At 43.7% G+C, this 24,804-nt stretch overlaps 2 non-coding genes and 2 pseudogenes across 2 annotated transcripts; 1 reads left to right on the forward strand and 3 right to left on the reverse strand.

Annotated features, from left to right (window-relative positions):
- Nucleotides 1–24,804, reverse strand: part of LOC144953664 (uncharacterized) — a 564,993-nt pseudogene that overhangs the window by 529,442 nt on the left and 10,747 nt on the right.
- TRNAA-UGC (transfer RNA alanine (anticodon UGC)) lies at nt 993–1,064 on the reverse strand. Its single transcript has one exon. It is a non-coding gene; the product is annotated as a tRNA-Ala (tRNA).
- On the reverse strand, nt 2,719–2,790 carry TRNAA-UGC (transfer RNA alanine (anticodon UGC)). Its single transcript has one exon. It is a non-coding gene; the product is annotated as a tRNA-Ala (tRNA).
- On the forward strand, nt 14,067–15,916 carry LOC144953662 (uncharacterized; annotated as a pseudogene).

Consider the following 24,804-nt stretch of genomic DNA (forward strand, 5'->3'; position numbering starts at 1 on the left):
GATTGTACATACATATGCACACATACGTGTACGTACACACTCGAGTGCTCGTCTTGTTGTGGTGTTTCCTATGTTGTGGTTTATGGTATACTTAAACGCAGAAGTACAAAATGTGCAGTTCACACCTATGCACCCTTAGCCCATTGATTGTGATGATGATGAATAACATATTACTAGATCTAACAAATAAACGAATGTACACGTTACAACTAAAACAATAAATATGCTCATCGAGTTTTGATTTGGATTGTGCGGTTAAATACTGTAAATAGCTATTCAAATTCATTGAGATTGCACATTCAGCAAATTCTAATGCGGCCACAATGCGATTCTAAACACGTTCCGTCGGAGTGGGCAGGTAGGAACTTGGTTGGACAGCACATTCGTGCACGACAGAAAGCTCGCGGTCACGTGATGCACTTCAACCAATCCCTGAACGACAGACAAATAATCCCTGGTGGGCAGTGTGAAACTGTTGCTCCTACCTGTATAATTGCACTCGTTGAGTTATCCTTCAGCGATGAGGACTCCATACCGATTTTCTTCTCACCCACTCCGTTCGACCACCACTCGGCAGGTCACAGCAATTTTCTCTCGGCTTCCTCCACGCACTGTTCAAATTTGGAAGTCCATCTTACGGTTTTAATTCTAATTATCTTGCTAATTTCTATAAATATTTTGATTTCACACTTGATGATGATTGCTTGTGTTGCAGTCGAAACGTCGTGATAATTTTGTTTGATATTTTTATTATTTTATTATTTCCCTTCTAAGTGACTTTGCCCGAAAAAAACAATAATATGAATGCCATAAACATGTTAACTCTTATGTACTACAACTTTGATTGTCGTGCTGTTCATTGCTGACCGTATGACATGTTGGTCTTCTGGATCTATGCTCAGCAACCATAACGAATGAAAACAAGCAGACGTTTTGTGCAGGCCACGCATATTCCTTCGAGCAAAATTGTTTACTGGCAAAATATCACCTCGTGGAGATGCCGGGGATTGAACCCGGGGCCTCACACATGCAAAGCGTGCGCTCTACCACTGAGCTACATCCCCATGGTGGCTCTACCTGGGCTCAGTTCCACCTCGTTACGGGGTGAAACGTCGTCATCAGCTTCTTCCTCTCCCTCGTCACCCCACTCACTCTCCTGTTGGCCCTGGACCCTGTACACTTCGAGTCTGCACAGAGTCCAAGCAAAATGTATTTCTTTGAAAGAAATAGAAATAACAAGCATACATGTGGATCGATACTATGATGCTTTCCCAATTTATTTATTATTGGAAATATTTAATTCGGAAATACAAAAGTGTTTTGGATGCTTTTAAGCACTGGTTTTCAGCTCCGAAATTTTAAGTAAACCATTTGCATCGCTAGTTATACAAATAGCAAGTTCCTGAAATCAACACAAATTCACCCTCAGGTATCGTTCATATAGGATTATACTGGTAGGAAGCACCTGGTTCCACCAGCCCACAGGGGATTATTGTGTGGAGAGGGGAGGGTGGTGAGGGGCTGGGTGGGGGAAGGTGGGGTGGGGAAGGTCTGGTCACCCCGTGGTGCCCTTATAAAACTCAACGTTTAACCGACTCACGCCGGCTTGTGCCCAACCTCACTGTTGGCCATATTTGCGAAATACACCACGCCGCCGTTGACCCTGGCCATTGACCGAGTAAACCAACGTTCCTTCCAGCTCCCTCTGCAGGAATCTGTTTACGAGAGTTCATGTGCACCCCGATTACAGGGACATGGACACAGCCAATTGATTTTGAAAATCAACTTTTGTTGGAAACATAAATAAATAAATAAACTTCCAACATGGATTCCAGATATGCTAATTTTCTCTGCCCCCTCCCTCTCTCCGTCCCCGCCCCCCTCTCTATATTTAAGGGACCGTCACAGAAACGACCCCTCTCTCTGTGCCGATATGTGTCCTCTCTCTGTGTCCTTGTGATGTCTGTCTGCTTGTATGTCTGTCTATAGTTTTCTAGTTAGATTTTTGTTGCTATTTCTTTTTTTATGCCTGATGATGATTGCTTGTGTTGCAATCGAAACGTCGCTATTATTTTAATTTATTATTTTATCTTTAGACGTGACTTAACCGAAAGAACCAAAGAATAATGGATTCCAGATCCAACATGGAGATTCCGGGGATTGACCCCAGGGCCTCACACATGCGAAGCGTGCACTCGACCTCTGAGCTACATCTCCATTCTGGTTCTACCGGGGCGCAGTTCCACCTCGGTGCGGGGTGAAACTTCGTCATCAGCTTCTTCCTTTCCCTTGTCACCCCACTCACTCTCCTGTTGGCCTTGGATCCTGGACACATCGAGTCTGCACAGAGTCCAAGCAAAATGTATTTTTTTGAAACAAAAGAAATAACAAGAATACATGTGGATGGATACTATAATGCTGTCCTAATTAATTTATTCTTGGAAATCTTTAATTCGGAAATAAAAGTGTTCTGGATACTTTTAATCACTGGCTTTCATCTACAAATGTTTAAATAAACCATTTGATCACTGTGTGCATCGCTAGTTATAGAAATAGCAAGTTCCTGAAATCAACACAAATTCATCCGAAGGTATCGTTCATATAGGGTAATATTTACGAGAGTTCATGTGCACCCCTATTACAGGGACATTGACACAGCCAATTGATTTTGGAATTCAAACTTTGTTGGAAAAAATATTTAAATAAAAGCTTCCGAGATGGAGATGCCGGGGATTGAACCCAGGGCCTCACACATGCAAAGTGTGCGCTCTTCCACTGCGCTACATCCCCACCACGCTGGCAGCCAGCCAGGTAGCCAGCCCCCTGAACTATCGGCCCCTCCCCTTACCCCCCCTTCCTTAGGCCCCTCCCCTGAACACTTCCCCCCTTAAGCCCCTCCCCTGACCCCCCCTCCCTTAGGCCCCTCCCCTGAACCCCCTTCCCTTAGGCCCCTCCCATGACCCCCCCTCCCTTAAGCCCCTCCCCTGACCCCCCTTCCCTTAGGCCCCTCCCCTGAACACCCCCCCCCCCATATCCTTAGGCCCCTCCCCTGACCCCCCCCCTTAGGCCCCTCCCCTTACTCCCCCTCCCTCAGGCCCCTCCCCTGAACCCCCACCCCCCTCAGGCCCCTCCCCTTACCCCCCCTTCCTTAGACCCCTCCCCTGACCCTCCTCCCTTAGGCTCCTCCCCTCTCCGTACCCGGCAGTAGGTCTCCACCAATCAAAGAGCTGTTTATGTTATATATTTATTTATGCACGACAGACAGACAGTCAGACAGACAATAAATCCCTGGTGGGCAGTGTGGAACATTGTTCCTACCTGTAAAACGAATTAAGGGGGCGTGGGAGCGTGGTGTAAGGTGTGGAAAGCTGTAAGTCACAGGTATCATTCGAATTGGGTCAATGACACCAGCACACGAATGGTGGGGTCGTTTGGAATGACGTTGCATTGATGAAAGATTAAGTTCTCGACGTTGCATTTCATGAACTTTACATTCAATTGTTATTTTTGGAAATTACAATCTGCAAATCTAGCAACAGAGCTTCGCTAATCTTGCCATTGAGCTTAAGCCTGAATACATATATTCATCTCACCGCATAATTTGCATTCATTTGCTAATATTCGCCCTGTAATATGCTGCAAAATGCTGCCAGTTCAAATGCGTTACCAGGGAAATGCAGACTGAAGAATTAAAATTGTGATTTGGACTTTGAGGTGCAAGTTTATACCGTGCTGACTTTGTTTTATAAATATATTGAAGTACTTGTGTTGATATGAGCGCGACAGAACAATCAAGGTGATTTATTTCATTTAATCCACGAAAATTATTACGATTGCTGTCATACACTTTTAATGATAATCGACATGGTATTGCCTGTAAGCGTGCGTGTATTTACACTGCTGTGTAAGTACACTTGACTTTGACTCGTGTGTGTACGTGTTTGTTGTAAGCATTGTACAGTTAACGGACGCTCAGATCACTTTAAAAAAATCCGATTTTTATTAATCTGCAAAAAAATATTGACGTTAATATTGCTGTGCATGCACACTCGCGTGTGTGTAGAGGTAGTGTAGTGGTTAGCGCACAGCTCAATTTTCGCTCACGTTAAATTCATGCTCACGGCCAACACCAGCGACGATTATCTGAACAGTATATAATTTAATGTTGGGTTTGTCGATGTCAGCATATAGAACGGGGTAGACCCGTGTGATGTAAGGGAAAAAAGTTTAGCTGGAAGCATTATATATATTTTTTGCGACAGAGAATTGTAATGTATTACTTACTGTTAGTAGCTCAGCTTATTGGAGAGTATATTTAGTATACTGATGATACTATGTAGTTTATACTTTAGTTTTTTACGTGGTTGTTTAGTCACTGCAGCTACATACTATTAACATTCCTTCCCTTGATTAATGCTACCCCTATCCCCTCCCTTTGATGCTGCTATTCCTGCATAATTGCACGGGCATAATATGACTTTGAAACCCCCGGCCCACCTCCTACGCATTTCACAAGTAGTACTAATCACATATCTGCATATGCTAAATTCCTCTTGATATGCAAATTAATTTGTCAAGGCGCTCTTCCCCTTACAACCCAGCTTAAATATACGCTCCAAGCGTGGTGGTGTTTCATTCAGACACTGTCTCCCCGACAGACCTGGTCATCACCTGAGGACGGCTGTGTGCGTTGTGGCCGAAACGTCGTGAGAATAATTTTATTATGTTTTATTTGTATTATTTCTCTTATACGTGACTTTACCGAAAGAACCAAGAAGATGATTAATCTATGTTTACGTGTTTGATTTGAGAATATTGTATAACTGTTGCATTCCTGAAAGTGATATAAATTTCCTAGTTTGTTAACCGTTTGACCAAGCGAATTGATAAAAACATTTAATGCGAGTTTGACTGTTAATATTCTTGCAAATCAATACAGACTTGATTTGTTATTAAACATGGCTGATCGTACGTTATTGCTACCATATCCTTCCTTTAAAAAACACGGACGAGTAACCTCTATTATGGATTATATTGGTCCCGAAAGCCTACGTGTTAAACTCGTGTGTATGTGTTTATATTTTGGTCGTGTTTTTTTAAGGTCATTTCATTGAATATGGAGAGGTTACCAGCGCTGCGCACCCGTCCAGAGACCTCGTGGGCCTTTGTGGTGGCTACGAGCCTTCCCTCCAGGACATTGCTCACATCCACCGCAGCGTTAACGTCCGGCACCGCCGATGAGGTAGCGGATTGTTTTCACAGAACTTTACTCGTGGCTGGGGAATGCCAAACAACAGGTTGCTCTTCTTCTGAGAAAAAAACGGATCAAGGGGGCGTGGGAGAGTGGCGTAAGGTGTGGAAAGCTCTCAGCCCCAGGCTACCGTGGGGAGTGGTGGTTGCTCATGCATCCACCGAAGATGAATATCAGTCGAGGGATGAAAGCAAGGCAAATGAGTTAGATTCATTATATGACCTCCTACATAATAATCCCATGATACTCATACGTATGGATGTCATATGTATATATATATGCGAACCTAGGGACGGAAATGCGAACTGGGGGTGAGGGATTAGAATTGCACTATAATTATTAGAATCGCAATGTGGCCGCATTATAATTTGCTGAATGTGCAATCTCAATGAATTTGAATAGCTATTTACAGTATTTAACCACACAATTCAAATCAAAACTCGATGAGCATATTTATTGTTTCAGTTGTTAGATCTAGTAATATGTTATTCATCATCATCACGATCAATGGGCTAAGGGTGCATAGGTGTGAACTGCACATCTTGTACTTCTGCGTTTAAGTATACCATAAACCACAACATAGGAAACACCACAACCAGATGAGCACTCGAGTGTGTACGTACACGTATGTGTGTGCATATGTATGTACAATCGTGCGTGTTCGCAGTGGAACGCAATCCTTGTGTGCATACACTGCTGTGTATGTACACTGCGTTGTATGTCTGTATGTACACCCTGTATATGCACACTCGTGGGTGTATGCACTCCGCTTTTTAAAAGCAGCAGTGTTTGGATGCACACTCGCGTGTGCATCTCTACTCGTCCGTGTTTTTTTAATGAAGGATATGGTAGCAATAACGTACGATCAGTCATGTTTGAAAACAAATCAGGTCTGTATTGATTTGCAAGAATATTAACAGTAAAACTCGCATTAAATGTTTTTATCAATTCGCTTGGTCAAACGGTTAACAAACTAGGAAATTTATATCACTTTCAGGAATGCAACAGTTATACAATATTCTCAAATCAAACACGTAAACATCGATTAATCATCTTCTTGGTTCTTTCGGTAAAGTTACGTATAAGGGAAATAATAAAAATAAAACATAATAAATTAATTCTCACGACGTTTCGGCCACAACGCACACAGCCGTCCTCAGGTGAAGACCAGGTCTGTCGGGGAGACAGCGTCTGAATGAAACACCACCACGCTTGGAGCGTATATTTAAGCTGGGTTGTAAGGGGAAGAGCGCCGTTACAAATTAATTTGCAAATCAAGAGGAATTTAGCATATGCAGATATGTGATTAGTACTACTTGTGAAATGCGTAGGAGGTGGGCGGGGGGTTTCAAAGTCATATTATGCCCGTGCAATTATGCAGGATTAGCAGCATCAAAGGGAGGGGATAGTTGTAGCATTAATAAAGGGAAGGAATGTTAATAGTATGTAGCTGCAGTAACTAAACAACCACGTAAAAAACTAAAAAAACTAAAGTATAAACTACATAGTATCATCAGTATACTAAATATACTCTCTAATAAGCTGAGCTACTAACAGTAAGTAATACATTACAATTCTCTGTCGCAAAAAATATAATATGCTTCCAGCTAAACTTTTTTCCCTTACATCACACGGGTCTACCCCGTTCTATATGCTGCCATCGACAAACCCAACATTAAATTATATACTGTTCAGATAATCGTCGCTGGTGTTGGCCGTGAGCATGAATTTAACGTGAGCGAGAATTGAGCTGTGCGCTAACCACTACACTACCTCTACACACGCGCGAGTGTGCATGCACAGCAATATTAACGTCAATATTTTTTTGCAGATTAATAAAAATCTGATTTTTTTGAACTATCTGAGCATCCGTTAACTGTACAATGCTTACAACAAACACGTACACACACGAGTCAAAGTCAAGTGTACTTACACAGCAGTGTAAATACACACACGCTTACAGGCAATACCATGTCGATTATCATTAAAAGTGTATGACAGCAATCGTAATAATTTGCGTGGATTAAATTAAACAAATCACCTTGATTGTTCTGTAGCGCTCATATCAACACAAGTACTTCAATATATTTATAAAACAAAGTCAGCACGGTATAAACTTGCACCTCAAAGTTCAAAATCACAATTTTAATACTTCAGTCTGCATTTCCCTGGTAACGCATTTGAACTGGCAGCATTTTGCAGCATATTGCAGGGTGAATATAGTAGCAAATGAATGCAAATTATGCGGTGAGATACGTATTCAGGCTTAAGCTCAATGGCAAGATTAGCGAAGCTCTGTTGCTAGATATGCAGATTGTAAATTCTAAAAACAAAAATTTAATTTAAAGATCATGAAATACAACGTCGAGAAATTCATATTTCATCAATGCAACATAATTCCAAACGACCCCACCATTTGTGTGCTGGTGTCATTGACCCAATTCGAATGATACCTGTGACTTACAGCTTTCCACACCTTACGCCACGCTCCCACGCCCCCTTCATTCGTTTTTTGTTTATCAGAAGGAGGCACTCCCTGTTTTTTGCCATTCCCCTGCCACGAGTAAAGTTTTGCAAAAACAACCCCCTTCCTTCATTGACCGTGTCAGACGGTAACGCTGTGGTGGATGTGAGCAATGTCCCGGAGGGAAGGCTCGTAGCCACCACAGCTGCCCACGAGGTATTTGGACGGGTGCGAGAGGCTGGTAACCCCTCAATATTCAATGGAATTACCGTAAAAACACGTCCAAAATATTAAACACGTGCAAAATATTGAACACAAACACACTGGTGTATATACACACCGAAGGTCGTATGTTACAGACTAAAAGGTGGTTGATTGTTCTTGTTGCATTACTTTATTAAAGACCACGCTTACAAGCTAAACCATTCAGATGATTATTTAAAGTTTATGACGTAAATTATAATATAACACACTTGTTTGCTAGAAGCACCATGTTCAACACGAGTGTCCTTAAAGATGTTTATTAAACAGGTTCATCACAGTATAAACTTGCACCTCTTAGTCCAAATCAAACTCGACATCTTCATTTCTATATTTCGAACTGTATGTCGCTGTTACATCTTCTAAACCTGCAGCAGTTTACAGGACATAGCCGGGTGAATATTAGCAAATTCACAGGAAGCACTGAATTATGCATACAATTATGCAGTGAGATGCACATACATATTAAGGTTTAATAACAATGGCCAGATTAGCTAAGCTATGTTGTTTGATATGCAGTTTGTTAATGTAAAAAAATAAATTTAATGCAAGGTCCATGATAGGCCAAGACGAGAACAAAGGATTTGGATGCTAGAGGGGAGTTATAAGGCGCTTAAAATCAGACCTCAAGACCATTTGGAGAGGAATTTCACTGAGGAAAGACGCTCGACTCCTCGCTCTGCAGATTACCCTTCTGCTAGACCCAGCCTTGGCGAGCACGATTGCGTGGCGACTGGGAGAGTTTGTGGCGATCTCTTCAGACGGGTCACAGGGACATCGATACGCCGTGCATCAACAAGTAAGTGACTTTGTTAGTGGATACACTGGTAATCGTGTGTCGTCCGACTTACGAGACGTTACTGTGTCTCGGTTAGACGGTAGTGAGAGTTTGCTTTTTGGCGATTTGAGCCAGACATCCACGCAACTTAAAGGGTACCTTTAACTCTCAACAACACCCGCGACTGTTCCTCTGCTCTGAAGAATCAGTCACATGGAGCAGATAAACTCTCCACAGCGCCACGCACACACGGTTAAGAAGCCATTCAATTTCTCTGCGTGTGGGAAGTCATTTTCACTGAAATCAACTCTTAACCGTCACCAGAAAACACACACGGGCGAGAAGCCGGTCAATTGCTCTGTGTGTGGGAAGTCATTTTCACGGAAATCAACTCTTAACAGTCACCATAAAACACACACGGGCGAGAAGCCGTTCAAGTGCTCTGTGTGTGGGAAGGCATTTGCAGATTTATCAACTCGTCGCAATCACCAGAAAACACACACGGGCGAGAAGCTGTTCAATTGCTCTGTGTGTGGGAAGTCATTTTCACGGAAATCAACTCTTAACAGTCACCATAAAACACACACGGGCGAGAAGCCGTTCAAGTGCTCTGTGTGTGGGAAGGCATTTGCAGATTTATCAACTCGTCGCAATCACCAGAAAACACACACGGGCGAGAAGCCATTCAAGTGCTCTGTGTGTGGGAAGTCATTTTCACGGAAATCAACTCTTAACCGTCACCAGAAAACACACACGGGCGAGAAGCCATTCAAGTGCTCTGAGTGTGGGAAGTCATTTTCACAGAAATCAACTCTTAACAGTCACCAAGAAACACACACGGGCGAGAAGCCATTCAATTGCGTTGTGTGCGGGAAGGCATTTGCAAGGAAGTCAGATCTTCACACGGTCATCACCCCGAAACAAGCATGAGAAGATCAGCAATGATAGGGAAGTGAAATCAAAAGGTGAAATACAAAGTGCTGCAATTAGTCCTGAAAAAAATGAATCTTTCGAACCTGTGCAGGTGGATCCTGAGAGATGCGTTGATGTAGCGGATGTAATGAGTCCTGACGACAATTCCTATTTCGACCCCATGCGGGTTGATAATGAGAAATGGCTGCTGGAATGGCTGGATAATCAAAGTATTGAGTACTTCTGTTAAAGTCCTGGAATGTGCACGTTTGTGTCTCTGTTAGATCAATTTATAAGGTGAAATTGATTATATCAGTGATTTCCAGCACAACTTCAAGCTAATGTAATCAATTTAATAAATCCATTCGATTGCTCTGTGTGTTGGAAGCATTTTCACAGTCAGCAACACTTCACAGGAATCATCAAGCAACGTACAAATGTTGTCATGAGTCCTAAACGAAATTCCTCTTTCGAGCCCATGCAGTTGCAACCTGAGAGATGGATTTATGTATTGGAGTGGCTGGAGAGTCATATTTCTGTCTCTTATATATTTTTTTCAGTGATTTCTAGGATTTCAAGCGAGAGTGATGTTGTTAATGCTCTACATTGTGTTCAGATAAAAGTGTTCCTGATAAGTTCCAGAAGTGTTCACTCATTTCAGGATGACAACAATTTTATACTTCGATAGATACATTGCTTCGTCTCGTAGTTGGATCATCGGCTCTGTTAAATGTGTGGTGTTTATGGTAGAAGTTGCCATGTGTTGTCATCTTCTCACAGCTACTGATCTGGGTGTGCCGTCTTCTTTTAAGATTTGCCCATTCATGTTATTCATTTTGTCGTAGTGTTTGTGTTGAATTCCGTGTCTTGAGTGTTGAGGTTTATTCTAGACTTCGTCACGTTAAGGTAGTGCTTTGTCGTCCGATCGGATTACTTGTTGATGTGGTGTGATGCGCAGTGGTTGTGAGGTGGTTCAATTCCTGATTTTACTCTCGTGGTTAAGTGGTCTTGTTGAGCTAAAGTTGGAGAAAGTCAGTGATCACAACTTTGCTCAATATTTTAAACATGTTCATTAATTTTCATCATTGTGTAATAAATTAATTCACTTCAAATAATAGGTTTAAGAGTGTGCGTGGATTGCACGTTCGTTGTTCCTGTGTTTGATGGCTTGGACTTCTGGACGAATAGCTTCAGTGGAAAAGAATGTCAAAGGGGAAATCGACGTTTACGTGTTTGATTTTAAGAATATCCTTTAACTGTTGGATTCCTATTGGGAAATAATTTGCCTAGTTCCTTTCCTGTTTGAGCATGCGTGTTAATAAAGATTTCGATACGAGTATTAACGTCAACTTTCTTGCAGATTAATAAAGACCTGTTTTTAAAGATGACTGATCGTACGTTATTGCTACCATATCCTTCCTTTTAAAAAACACGGACGAGTAGACATACACACACGAGTGTGCATCCAAACTCGACTGTATATACAGCGGTGTGCATTCACACACGAGTGTGCATGTGTTTCTACGAGTTTTAACGTTAATATACTTGCAGAACAATAAAGACCTGACATTTTAAAGATGACCGATCGTCCCTTATTGCTACAGTGTTCATAGCGAACACGTGTGGAGGCGAGTTTCAGGTGAAGCATCTCCATCACACAAGTTTACCCTTACCTGGCAGCATCGTGGCAGTCCGCTGGTCACACTCACTACGTCACACTCACGAGCTGTAGGGGCGGGGCTCTGTCTGCTCAGTGGCGCTGTTTTCATTCATTTAGCACCACGAGCGGGGAGGATCATCCCTGTAGTTCCCTGTTGTGGTGGCGCATTCCTACCACGTTGCCCCTCAATTCTTTGTACGACAAAATATAAAAATAATTTGTTTGTTCCAATACATAATCACACACGAGTACACATATACACCCCATGTCCACACACCCACACACGAGTGGACATACACAGCGCTGTCGAAACATTCACGAATGTGCATACACACTGCTTCATACATACACACACGGGTGCACATGCATACAAGTGAGCATACACACACGAGTGCACAAATACAGCAGTGCACGTACAAAGCGATTGCGTTCTACAACACGAACAAATGTGTGAACACATGATTGTACATACCAATACACACATTCACGCATGTACATATCCACATCAACGAGTGTAAATAAATACACGAGTGGACATACACAGAAGTACAGATCCATGTACATATTCGTTGTTACTTCATTTGGTGGCTTGGACTTAAGGACGAATGGCTTCCATCGATAAGGACGTCAATTGGGAATTATTTATCGATGTTTACGTGTTTGATTTGAGAATATTTTATAACTGTTGAATTCCTGAAAGTGAAATAATTGTCCTAGTTTCTTAACTGTTTGACCAAGCGAATTGATAAAAATGTAATGCGAGTTTTAATGTTAATATTCTTGCAAATTAATAAAGACCTGATTTATTTTTAAACATGACTGATCGAACGTTATTGCTACCATATCCTTCCTTATAAAAATACACGGACGAGTAGACATGCACACACGAGTGTGCATACACAGCAGTATACGTACACTAGGATTGCGTTCCACTGCGAACATGCACGATTGTACCGGCATACTTATACACACACATACGTGTTAGTACACACGCGAGTGCTCGTGTTGTTGTGGTATTTCCTACGTTATGGTATGTGGTATACATGAACGCAGAAGTACAAAATGTGCAGTTCACACCTACGAGCCCTTTGCCCATTGATCATGATGATGAATAACATGTTATTTGATCTCACAGAGAAACGAATGTACACGGTACAAATGGAACCACAAATATGCTCAACGAGTTTTGATTAATAGTTAATAAATACTATAAATAGCTATTCAAATTAATTGAGATTGCACATTCAGCAAATTCTAATGCGGCAACAATGTGATTCTAATAATTATAGTGAAATTCTAATCCCTCACCCCCAGTTCGCATATCCGTCCCTAGGTTCGCATATATACATATGACATCCATACATACGAGTATCATAGGATTATTATGTAGGACGTCATAGAATGAATCGAACTCATTTGCCTTGCTTTCATCCCTCGACTGATATTCATCTTCGGTGGATGCATGAGCAACCATCACTCCTCGCCTCCCGTTGATTGGGAGGTGTGCCCACGGTAGCCTGGGGCTGAGAGCTTTCCACACCTTATGCCACGCTCCCACGCCCCCTTGATTCGTTTTTTTCTCAGAAGAAGAGCCCCCTGTTGTTTGGCATTCCCCAGCCACGAGTAAAGTTCTGTAAAAACAATCCGCTACCTCATCGGCGGTGCCGGACGTTAACGCTGCGGTGGATGTGAGCAATGTCCTGGAGGGAAGGCTCGTAGCCACCACAGAGGCCCACGAGGTCTCTGGACGGGTGCGAGGCGCTGGTAACCTCTCCATATTCAATGCAATTATCATTAAAAAAACATCCGAAATATTAAACACATACACACGAGTTTAACACGTAGGATTTCGGGACCAATATCATCCATAATATAGGTTATTAGGTTAGATCGCGGAAGTATATAAATGCGTCTTTAAAATAAAACATTAAATAAATGCATGGCGACAAAGGAAAGCGTACTTCAGTAGAAATTACCGTTGGTAGGGCTATTTTAATAAATACGATAGACAGGAGAGACACGTTCAAAGGGCTCGCATAATGCACACGCTTAATATACATTGCCTCAGTAATCACACGCTCCCCCCCCCCCACATTGTTCAAGAGAGCAGCTGCATGGTCAACATATCTATGCTTCTATATAAGGAAGGAAACAGTGAGACTTCCCAAATCTGATTGTCGACTGATGAAGCTAGTTTTAATTACAGGCGAAACGTCGTACTCAGAATGTAAATGTTGTGGCTTGGCTCTCCAACACACCGGTGTGCTGTACTAGTGAAACATTTGCATGTTCTGTTTACGTGACAATCCTTAATAGTTGGCTGTGTCGGGTGGTGGCGGGTTTCAACGACACATTTATATATTTAAGCGATCTAACCCAAAAAACCTTTAATATGGACATTATAATAAACCACGCTTACAAGCTAAACCATTCAGTTGATTATTCAAAGTTCATGGCAGAATGTTTAATATAAAACACTCGTTTCTAGAAGAACCCCGCTCAACACGATTGTCCTTAAATATATTTATAAAACAAAGTCAGTAAAGTATAAACTTGCACATCTCATTCCAAATCAAGCTCGAGATCACCAATTTTGATACTTCAGACTGTATGTCGCTTTATAATCCTCTAAACTTGCAGCAGTTTCGAGGACATTGGGGGGTGAATATTAGCAAATTAACACGAAGCACGGAATTATGCATGGAGGTGCACATCCTTATTCAAACGGAAGTGTACAATTATGCAGTGAGATATGCATATGTATTAAGGTTAAATTATAATGGAAAGATTAGCTAAGCTATGTTGCTAGATATGCGGATTGTTAATGTAAAAAATAACAATTGAATGCAAAGTCCATGATAGGCCAAGTCGAAAACAAAGGATTTGAATGCGAGAGCGAAGTTATAAGGGGCTTAAAATCAGACCTCAAGGTCATTTCGAGAGGGATTTTGCTGAGGATAGACGCTCGACTCCTCGCTCTGCAGATAACCCTTCTTCCACGAGACCAGCCTGGCGAGCACGATTGCTTGGCGACTGGTTGGCGACTTCGCTTCGGGAGAGTTCGTGGCGATCTCTTCAGACGGGTTACAGGGACATCGATACGCCGTGCATCCACAAGTAGGTGTCTTTGTTAGTGGATAAACTGGTAATCGCTTGTGTAGTCCGACTTAGGAGACGTTACTGTGTCTCAGTTAGACGTTGGAAAGAGTTTGCTTCTTGGCGATTTAAGCCAGACATCCACGCAGCTTGGAGGTTGCCTTTAACTCTCAACAACACCCGCGACTGTTACTCTGCTCTGAAGAATCAGTCACATGGAGCAGAATAACTCTCCACAGCGGCACGCACACACTGGCAAGAAGCGGTTCAATTGCTCTCTTTGTGGGACGGCATTTGCACTGAAACAAAATCTTCACACTCACCAGAACACACACACGGGCGAAAAGCCGTTCAATTGCTCTGTGTGTGGAAAGGCATTTGCAGATTCATCAACTCTTCGCAATCACCAAAAACACACACGGGTGATAAGCCGTTCAATTGCTCTGTGTGCGGGAAGGCATTTGCACAGAAATCAACTCTTCACACTCACCAGAACACACACACGGGCGAGAAGCCGTTCAATTGCTCTGTGTGTGGGAAGGCATTTGCACAGAAATCAACTCTTCACACTCACCAGAAAACACACACGGGCGAAAAGCCGTTCAATTGCTCTGTGTGTGGAAAGGCATTTGCAGATTCATCAACTCTTCGCAATCACCAAAAACACACACGGGTGAGAAGCCGTTCAATTGCTCTGTGTGCGGGAAGGCATTTGCACAGAAATCAACTCTTCACACTCACCAGAACACACACACGGGCGAGAAGCCGTTCAATTGCTCTGTGTGTGGGAAGGCATTTGCACAGAAATCAACTCTTCACACTCACCAGAAAACACACACAGGTGAAAAGCCATTCAAGTGCTCTCTTTGTGGGAAGGCATTCTCAATTAAACAAAATCTTCACACTCACCATAACACACACACGGGCGAAAAGCCATTCAATTGCTGTGTGTGTGGGAAGGCATTTTCACGGAAATCAACTCTTCACAGTCACCAGAATACACACACGGGCGTGAAGCCATTCAATTGCTCTGTGTGTGGGAAGTCATTTTCACAGAAATCAACTCTTAACAGTCGCTAGAATACACACACGGGTGAGAAGCCATTCAATTGCTCTGTGTGTGGTAAGTCATTTTTACAGAAATCAACTCTTCACACTCACCAGAACACACACACAGGTGAAAAGCCATTCAAGTGCTCTCTTTGTGGGAAGGCATTCTCAATTAAACAAAATCTTCACACTCACCATAACACACACACGGGCGAAAAGCCATTCAATTGCTCTGTGTGTGGGAAGGCATTTTCACGGAAATCAACTCTTCACAGTCACCAGAATACACACACGGGCGTGAAGCCATTCAATTGCTTTGTGTGTGGTAAGTCATTTTTACAGAAATCAACTCTTCACAGTCACCAGAAAACACACACGGGTGAGAAGCCATTCAATTGCGCTGTGTGCGGGAAGGCATTTGCAAGGAAGTCGAAACAAGCATGAGAAGATCCGCAATGATAGGAAAGTGAAATCAAAAGGTGAAAAACAAAATGCTGCAATGAGTCCTGAAAAAATCCATCTTTCGAACCTATGCATGGTGGATCCTGAGAGATGCGTGGATGTAGTGGATGTAATGAGTCCTGACGATAATTCCTCTTTAGACCCCATGCGGGTTGATAATGAGAAATGGCTGTTGGAGTTGCTGGATAATCAAAGTAATGAGTACTTCTGTTAAAGTCCTGGATTGTGCACGTTTGTGTCTCTGTTAGATCAATTTATTACGTGCAATTAATTATATCAGTGATTTCCAGCACTACTCCAAGCTAGTGTTATTATTTTAACACAACGGTCAGCAACACTTCACAGGCATCATGAGTCCTAAACGAAATTCCTCTTTCGACCCCATGCAGTTGCATCCTGAGAGATGGCTTGATGTAGTGGAGTGGCTGGAGAGTCATATTCGTGTCTCTTATATATTTTTTCGGTGATTTCTAGGACTTCAAGCTAGAGTGATGTTGTGAATGCTCTATAATGTGTTCAGATGAATGTCTTCCTTTAAAGTTCCAGAAGTGTTCACTGATTTCAGAATGACAACAATTTTATACTTTGGACGAATGGCTTCAGTCGAAAGGACTTCAAAGGGGAAATCGACGTTTACGTGTTTGTTTAAGAATATATTTTAACTGTTGAATTCCTTTTGGGAAATAATTTGCCTAGTACATTTCCTGTTTGAGCATGCGTATTAATAAAGATTTCGATACGAGTATTAACGTGAGTTTTTTCCAGATTAATAAAGACCTGTTTTTAAAGATGACTGATCGTACGTTATTGCTCCCATAGTTTTCCTTTAAAAAAACACGGACGAGTAGACATACACACACGAGAGTGCATCCAAACACGACTGTATATACAGCGGTGTGCATTCACACACGAGTGTGCATGTGTATCTACGAGTTTTGACGTTAATATGCTTGCAGAACAATAAAGACCTGCTATGTTAAAGATGACTGATCGTCCCTTATTGCTACAATGTTCATAGCGAACACGTGTGGAGGCGAGTTTCAGGTGAAGCATCTCCATCACACAAGTTTACCCTTACCTGGCAGCATCGTGGCAGTCCGCTGGTCACACTCACTACGTCACACTCACGAGTTGTAGGGGCGGGGCTCTGTCTGCTCAGTGGCGCTGTTTTCATTCATTTAGCACCACGAGCGGGGAGTCTCATCCCTGTAGTTCCCTGTTGTGTTGGCGCATTCCTACCACGTTGCCCCTAAATTCTTTGTGCGACAAAATATAAAAATAATTTGTTTGTTCCAATACATAATCACATACGAGTACACATATACACCCCATGTCCACACACCCACAAACGAGTGGACATACACAGCGCTGTCGAAACATTCACGAATGTGCATACACACTGCTTCATACATACACACACGGGTGCACATGCATACAAGTGCGCATACACACACGAGTGTACACATTGAAGTCATGGGCTTAGTTTATTTGCATGAAGTCTTTTTCACGTTCATACTTCCATTTGCTTGCCATTGCTACGGCACACTGGTTCGGATTATTCTTCCCGTTTATGAAATCTCCCTAGAATCATTTGCATTTTCTTCATTAACTTATTTGCATTCAATTGCTATTCACGGTACTAAAGCTCCTCATATCTAGCAACATACCTAAGCTCATGTGGCCATTGTGCTTAAGCCTAAGTAGGAATATGCTGAATCATCGTTCGCTTCAGTTTGAATAGGGATGGGCATCTCCTTCAATAAGTATGTGCATGTTGTTAGTTTGCACATTTACAATGGCCTGTAAACTGTGATCAATTTATCGGCTTTATCTGTGAAAATAAATATAAAATGTTGCAATGCTGATGGAGATATTCTAAGATGTGCATGCTTTATAGCGCGGTGACTTGATTTTATGGATATTTTTAAGGACTCTTGTTGATGGTGTGTCTATACAACGAAGGTTATTTGTTATATTCGATCAATTAAAATGGTTACAATTGCTTTGGATACCCATCTGGATGGTATAGTTTGTAAGTGTTGTTTATTATTATAACCATTATCAGTCTATAGCAGTGTGTATTTACACTGATGTGTATGTACAGTGATGTGTGTGTTTTTATTTACCACGTGTTCTCACGGTAAGTGCATTGAATGTGGAGGGGTTACCAGCCCCTCGCAACAGTCCGGAGACCTCGTGGGCCTCTGTGATGTCTATGAGCCTTCCCTCTCGGACATTGCTCACATTGACCACAGCGTTACCGATCTTTACCGCTGATGAGGTAGGGGGTTGTTTTTACATAACTTTACTCGTGGGCAGCGGAATGCCAAACAACAGGAAGAGTGGCTCTTCTTCTGAACAAAATAATGAAGGAGCATGGGATCGTGGCGGTGAGCTGTAGGAAGCTGTATGCCCCACGCGTGGAATGGTGATTGTTCCTGCCTGCACTGAAGGTGAACATCAGTGTAGGAATGCAGGCAAGGCTGATTAGTCATATGCCTTTCATAATATCCCATATTAGAACCATACTGCTCGAATGAATACGAACTGCGGGCTGCGGGATTTGAATTGCATTATAATCACTCGTATCACATTGTGGTCGTTATTAGATTCACACAATCCACTGCTGGATCTGCCTCCTCAATGGATTCGAGAGTAGGATGGCGACAGCGCCGCAGCTGGCTGCAGTCCCGGATCGCTCTCACAATTTATCAACCGTAACTACACCTCGTACCTTACCCACTTCTTTACTCACCACCGCTCTTCTTACTTTCATCTTCCATCATCTAATTTATTTTATTATTTTCATTATTACTTTGGCGTCGCCCGAGTTTTGGGTGGCGGCAGATCCCTGCACCCAACCCCGCCAGCCTCCGTGTTCACTGCACACGCCCCGCGGCGCTACAACAGCTGACAAATGCCGGCTGCTGCAGTGTCACACAACCCGCTTAAACTGCCGAATCGCACAGTAGATTGTATGATAATAAATAGTATTAAAGTGTAATGTTTAATATAATGTATAAGGTAATATATAGTATCGTAATTGTATAGTGAATATACAGCAGTGTGGTATACAGTAGGGTGGGTAGAGTAATACACAGTGTAATATTATAATGTATAGTCTAAGGTGGTGTATAGTAATACAGTATATATTTTAATGTTGGGTTTGTCTATGGCAGTATATAGTACGGGGTAGATTCGTGTGATGTAAGAGAAAAAAGTGTAGCTGGAGGCATATTCTATTTTTTGCGACGTAAAATTGTAACGTATGAATTACTGTTAGTAGCTCAGCTTATTGGAGAGTATATTTAGTATACTGATGATACTGATGTAGTTTATATTTTAGTTTTTTTACGTGGTGGTTTAGTTACTGCAGCTTCATACTATTAACATTCCTTCCCTTTATTAATGCTAACCCTACTCCCTCCCTTTGATGCTGCTAATCCTGCATAATGCACGGGCATAATATGACTTTGAAACCCCCCGCCCACCTCCTACGCATTCCACAAGTAGTGACTAATCCCATATTTGCATTTCAACATAATACGTATGTACATCTCACTGCATAATTGTACACTTCCGTTTGAATAAGGATGTGCATCTCCATGCATTATTCCGTGCTTCGTGTTAATTTGCTATTATTGACCCCCCAATGTCCTCTAAACTGCTGCAAGTTTAGAGGATTATAAAGCGACATACAGTCTGAAATATCAAAGTTGGTGATCTCGAGCTTCATTTAGAAAAAGATGTGCAAGTTTATACTGTACTGACTTTGTTCAATAAATATATTTAAGGACAATCGTGTTGAGCGGGGTGCTTTTAGAAACGAGTGTTTTATGTTATAATTTCTGCCATGAACTTTGATTGATCATCTGAATAGTTTAGCTTGTAAGCGTGGTTTATTATCATGTCCATATTAAAGTTTTTTTTGGGTTAGATTGCTTAAATATATAAATGTTTAGTTGAAACCCGCCACCACCCGACAAAGCCAACTAGTTAGGGTTCTCACGTGAACAGAACATGCAAATGTTTCACTAGTACAGCACACCGGTGTGTTGGAGAGCCAAGCCACAATATTTACAATCTGAGTACGACGTTTCACCTGTAATTAAAACTAGCCTCATCAGTCGACAGTCAGCTTTGGGAAGTCTCATGTGTTGACCACGCAGCCCTACCAACGGTAATCTCTACTGAAGTACGCTTTCCTTTGTCGGCATGCATGTATTTAATGCTTCATTTTAAAGACACATTTATATACTTCAGCGATCTAACCTAACAACCTCTATTATGGATGCTATTGGTCCCGAAATCCTACGTGTTAAACTCGTGTGTATGTGTTTAATATTTTGGATGTTTATTTTGATGATAATTGCATTGAATAAGGAGAGGTTACCAGAGCCTCGCACCCTTCGTGGGCCTCTGTGGTGGCTACGAGCCTTCCCTCCAGGACATTGCTCACATCCACCGCAGCGTTACCGGCCGTCACCGCGGAAGTTTTCAGGAAATTCAACATTTAAAGAATCAATACGTAAACGTCAAATAATCATACTCTGTACATATGTATATACGAATCCATTGAGAGGGCAGATCCAGCAGTGGATAGTGTGAATCTAATAACGACCACAATGTGATGCTAGTGATTATAATGCAATTTAAATCCCGCAGCTCGCATATCTGGTTCCATTATAGATACATACAAAATGTATGCATTCGAGCCCAGTGTGATTCAAATACAGGATATTATGAAAGGCATATGACTAATCAGCCTTGCCTGCATTTTTACACTCATGTTCACCTTCAGTGCAGGCAGGAACAACCTCCACTCCACGCCTGGGGCATACAGCTTCCCACAGCTCACCGTCACGGTCCCATGCTCCTTCATTATTTTGTTCAGAAGAAGAGCCACTCTCCCTGTTGTTTGGCATTCCCCTGTCACGAGTAAACTTCTGTAAAGATAATCCCCTACATCATCGTCGGTGCCGGACAGTAACGCCGTGGTGGATGTGAGCAATGTCCTGGAGGAATGGCTCGTAGCCACCACAGCGGCCCACGAGATCTCTGTACAGGTGCGAGGGGCTGGTAACCCCTCCATATTCAATGCACATACCATGAAAACACGTGCAAAAGATATATATATACGCATACATACACACAGCACTGTTAATGCACAGAAGTGTAAATACACAAGAGTCTTCACCTGAGGACGGCTGCTTGCGTTGTGGCCGAAACGTCGTGAGAATTATTTTATTATGTTTTATTTTTATTATTTCCCTTATACATGACTTTACCGAAAGAACCAATCAGATGATTAATCGATGTTTACGTGTTTGATTTGAGAATATTTTATAATTGTTGCATTCCTGAAAGTGATATAAATTTCCTAGTTTGTTAACCGTTTGGCCAAGCGAATTGATAAAAACATTTAATGCGAGTTTTACTGTTAATATTCTTGCAAATCAATACAGTCCTGATTTGTTTTTAAACATGACTGATCGTACGTTATTGCTACCATATCCTTCATTAAAAAAACACGGACGAGTAGAGATGCACACGCGAGTGTGCATCCAAACACTGCTGCATTTAAAAAGCGGAGTGCATACACACGAGTGTGCATATACAGGGTGTATATACAGACATACAACGCAGTGTACATACACAGCAGTGTACGCACACAAGGGTTGCGTTCCACTGCGAACACGCACGATTGTACATACATATGCACACACATACGTGTACGTACACACTCGACTGCTCATCTTGTTGTGGTGTTTCCTATGTTGTGGTTTTTGGTATACTTAAATGCAGAAGTACAAAATGTGCAGTTCACACCTATGCACCCTTAGCCCATTGATCGTGATGATGATGAATGACATATTACTAGATCTAACAAATAAACGAATGAACACGTTACAACTGAAACAATAAATATGCTCATCGAGTTTTGATTTGGATTGTGTGGTTAAATATTGTAAATAGCTATTCAAATTCATTGAGATTGCACATTCGGCAAATTCTAATGCGGCCACAATGCGATTCTAATAATTATAGTGCAATTCTAATCCCTCACCCCCAGTTCGCATTTCCGTCCCTAGGTTCGCATATATAAACATATGACATCCATACATATGAGTATCATGGGATTATTATGTAGGAGGTCATAGAATGAATCTAACTCATTTGCCTTGCTTTCATCCCTCGACTGATATTCATCTTCGGTGGATGCATGAGCAACCACCACTCCTCGCCTCCCGTTGATTGGGAGGTGTGCCCACGGTAGCCTGAGGCTGAGAGCTTTCCACACCTTACGCCACGCTCCCACGCCCCCTTGATTCGTTTTTTTCTCAGAAGAAGAGCCCCCTGTTGTTTGGCATTCTCCAGCCACGAGTAAAGTTCTGTAAAAACAATCCGCTACCTCATCGGCAGTGCCGGACGTTAACGCTGCGGTGGATGTGAGCAATGTCCTGGAGGGAAGGCTCGTAGCCACCACAGAGGCCCACGAGGTCTCTGGACGGGTGCGAGGCGCTGGTAACCTCTCCATATTCAATGAAATGACCTTAAAAAAACACGACCAAAATATAAACACATACACACGAGTTGAACACGTAGGATTTCGGGACCAATATAATCCATAATAGAGGTTATTAGGTTAGATCGCGGAAGTATATAAATGCGTCTTTAAAATAAAACATTAAATAAATGCATGGTGACAAAGGAAAGCGTACTTCAGTAGAAATTACCGTTGGTAGGGCTATTTTAATAAATACGATAGACAGGAAAGACACGTTCAAAGGGCTCGCATAATGCACACGCTTAATGTACATTGCCTCAGTAATCACACGCTCCCCCCCCCCCCCACATTGTTCAAGAGCGCAGCTGCGTGGTCAACACATCTATGCTTCTATATGTAGTGGTGGTATTGACGTGCGCCGACTGTGACAGTGATGGATCACGGGGCGGCGCGGGGTGCGGGGTTGGGCACGCGTTGTGGGCGTGGTGTGGACGCGCGCGCCGGGAGTGACAGATGACGGGGCGGCGCGGCGTGAGTGGTGAGGCACGATGAGATGTGGGAAAAGAGGATCGTAGCCAGCGCCCGGCGATTGGTCGAATAAGTGGGTGCTCGCAGCGACGTCCGCAGGTGGGGTATAAAGGGGGACGCGCGAGAGCACTCGAGGAGAGTTACCCAGTTGAAGACCCGAAGACGGAGCTGAAGATTTAGTCGCTAAGTGGATGTTGGTCATCCGAGTAGCTCAGTGGCGTTAGTCGCCGAGTAGCTAAGTGGATGTTAGTCATCCGAGTAGCTCAGTGGCGTTAGTCGCCGAGTAGCTAAGTGGATGTTAGTCATCCGAGTAGCTCAGTGGCGTTAGTCGCCGAGTAGCTAAGTGGATGTTGGTCATCCGAGTAGCTCAGTGGGCGTTAGTCGCCAAGTAGCTAAGTGGGTGTTTGTCACCCGAGTACTAAGTGGATGTTGGTCATCCGAGTAGCTAAGTGGGTGTTTGTCACCCGAGTACTAAGTGGATGTTGGTCATCCGAGTAGCTCAGTGGGCGTTAGTCGCCAAGTAGCTAAGTGGGTGTTTGTCACCCGAGATACAAGTAGGTGTTAGTCACCTGTAACCAAGTTTGATAAAATAAAGAGTGTGTTACCCGTGAAGTCGTCTCCCGCCGAGTTACTACATTACAACTGGCGTCAGAAGTAAACCTGTCTTCAAGAAGTATGGACACAAGGAAGACTACCCGTACCCACGAGCGAGGTCGGGATGACGACGGCGTACCGGGGACACCGACCTCGGGAGTAGAGGACGAGGAGTTGCCGCCGATGCAGCACTTCGCGGTGATGGCCGACGCTCCGCTTGCCTCCGACACCGGCCTCCAGGACGCGCACGCCCGGTTGGCGGAGTTGCTACTCGCCGCCGCCGCTGTCTTGGCCGACATCTCCGTTCCGGCGAGCGGAAAAACGGCTGCGGGGGTCGTGGAGAAAGCGACGGTGGAGGATTCCCGCCAAAAGGCGCTTCGCGCCAAAAGTCTGGAAGTTGCCGCCGTTTTTGGGGGGCCGCCACCGATTGGCGGGAAAGACGGACGCCACGTGGCCGGACACCTCCGCGCAGCGCAGCCCACGTCATCGGCGCGCGCCGGAGCCCTCCATTTTGCGCCTGACAACCGAGCCGACATTTTACACAACTCCAGCGGAGCGCGGGAAAATCTCTCCGACGTCGACGACGATCGGGTCCTCCAGCAAAGATTGCCCGCGCTGTCGGCGTTCAAGGCGGATGGGGGCGACTGGGGAGCCTTCCAACGAAGGTTCCTCGCTCATCAGGAGATGTCGGGGTGGTCCGACACCACTGCCCTGCGTGCGTTGCCAGCGATGCTTGACGACGACGCGCTTGCAGCCTTCACATCTGCTGCAAGGTCGTCCCGCTCTACGCTCCAGGCCGCACTACACCTGATGGCGAAGGTGTTCGGGCCGCCCTCCACGTGCCGCCACCAGTTCTACGATCGGCGGAAGGTGGCTGGGGAAACGACGCTAGCCTACCGCACGGCACTGCTCGCCTTGGCGGACGCGGCTTTTCCCCGCATGGATAAGGAGGGGAAGGACGCCATGGTGACGGAGCAGCTGCTGGTGTTGGCCCACGAGTTGGGGGTCCCCATCAACGTGGCAGACGAGATGGAGATCTGCTCCCTGGCGATCGCCACGAGCATTCACGCGTACGAGGTCCTCAAGCGCAAGCCGGGGGTCGTCTGCAAATGGCCGGGGAATGCGGCACTGGCCGCCACGATCGCCGAACCTCAGCCAGCTGCGGTGCAGGAGCGGGGCTTCGCTGCATCGTGTCCGGGGGAGTGGAGAACGGGAGGTCGTTCGCCCACACGTTCGCCCC

Source organism: Lampetra fluviatilis, chromosome 80 (assembly GCF_964198595.1).
Source record: "Lampetra fluviatilis chromosome 80, kcLamFluv1.1, whole genome shotgun sequence".
Classification (NCBI taxonomy): domain Eukaryota; kingdom Metazoa; phylum Chordata; class Hyperoartia; order Petromyzontiformes; family Petromyzontidae; genus Lampetra; species Lampetra fluviatilis.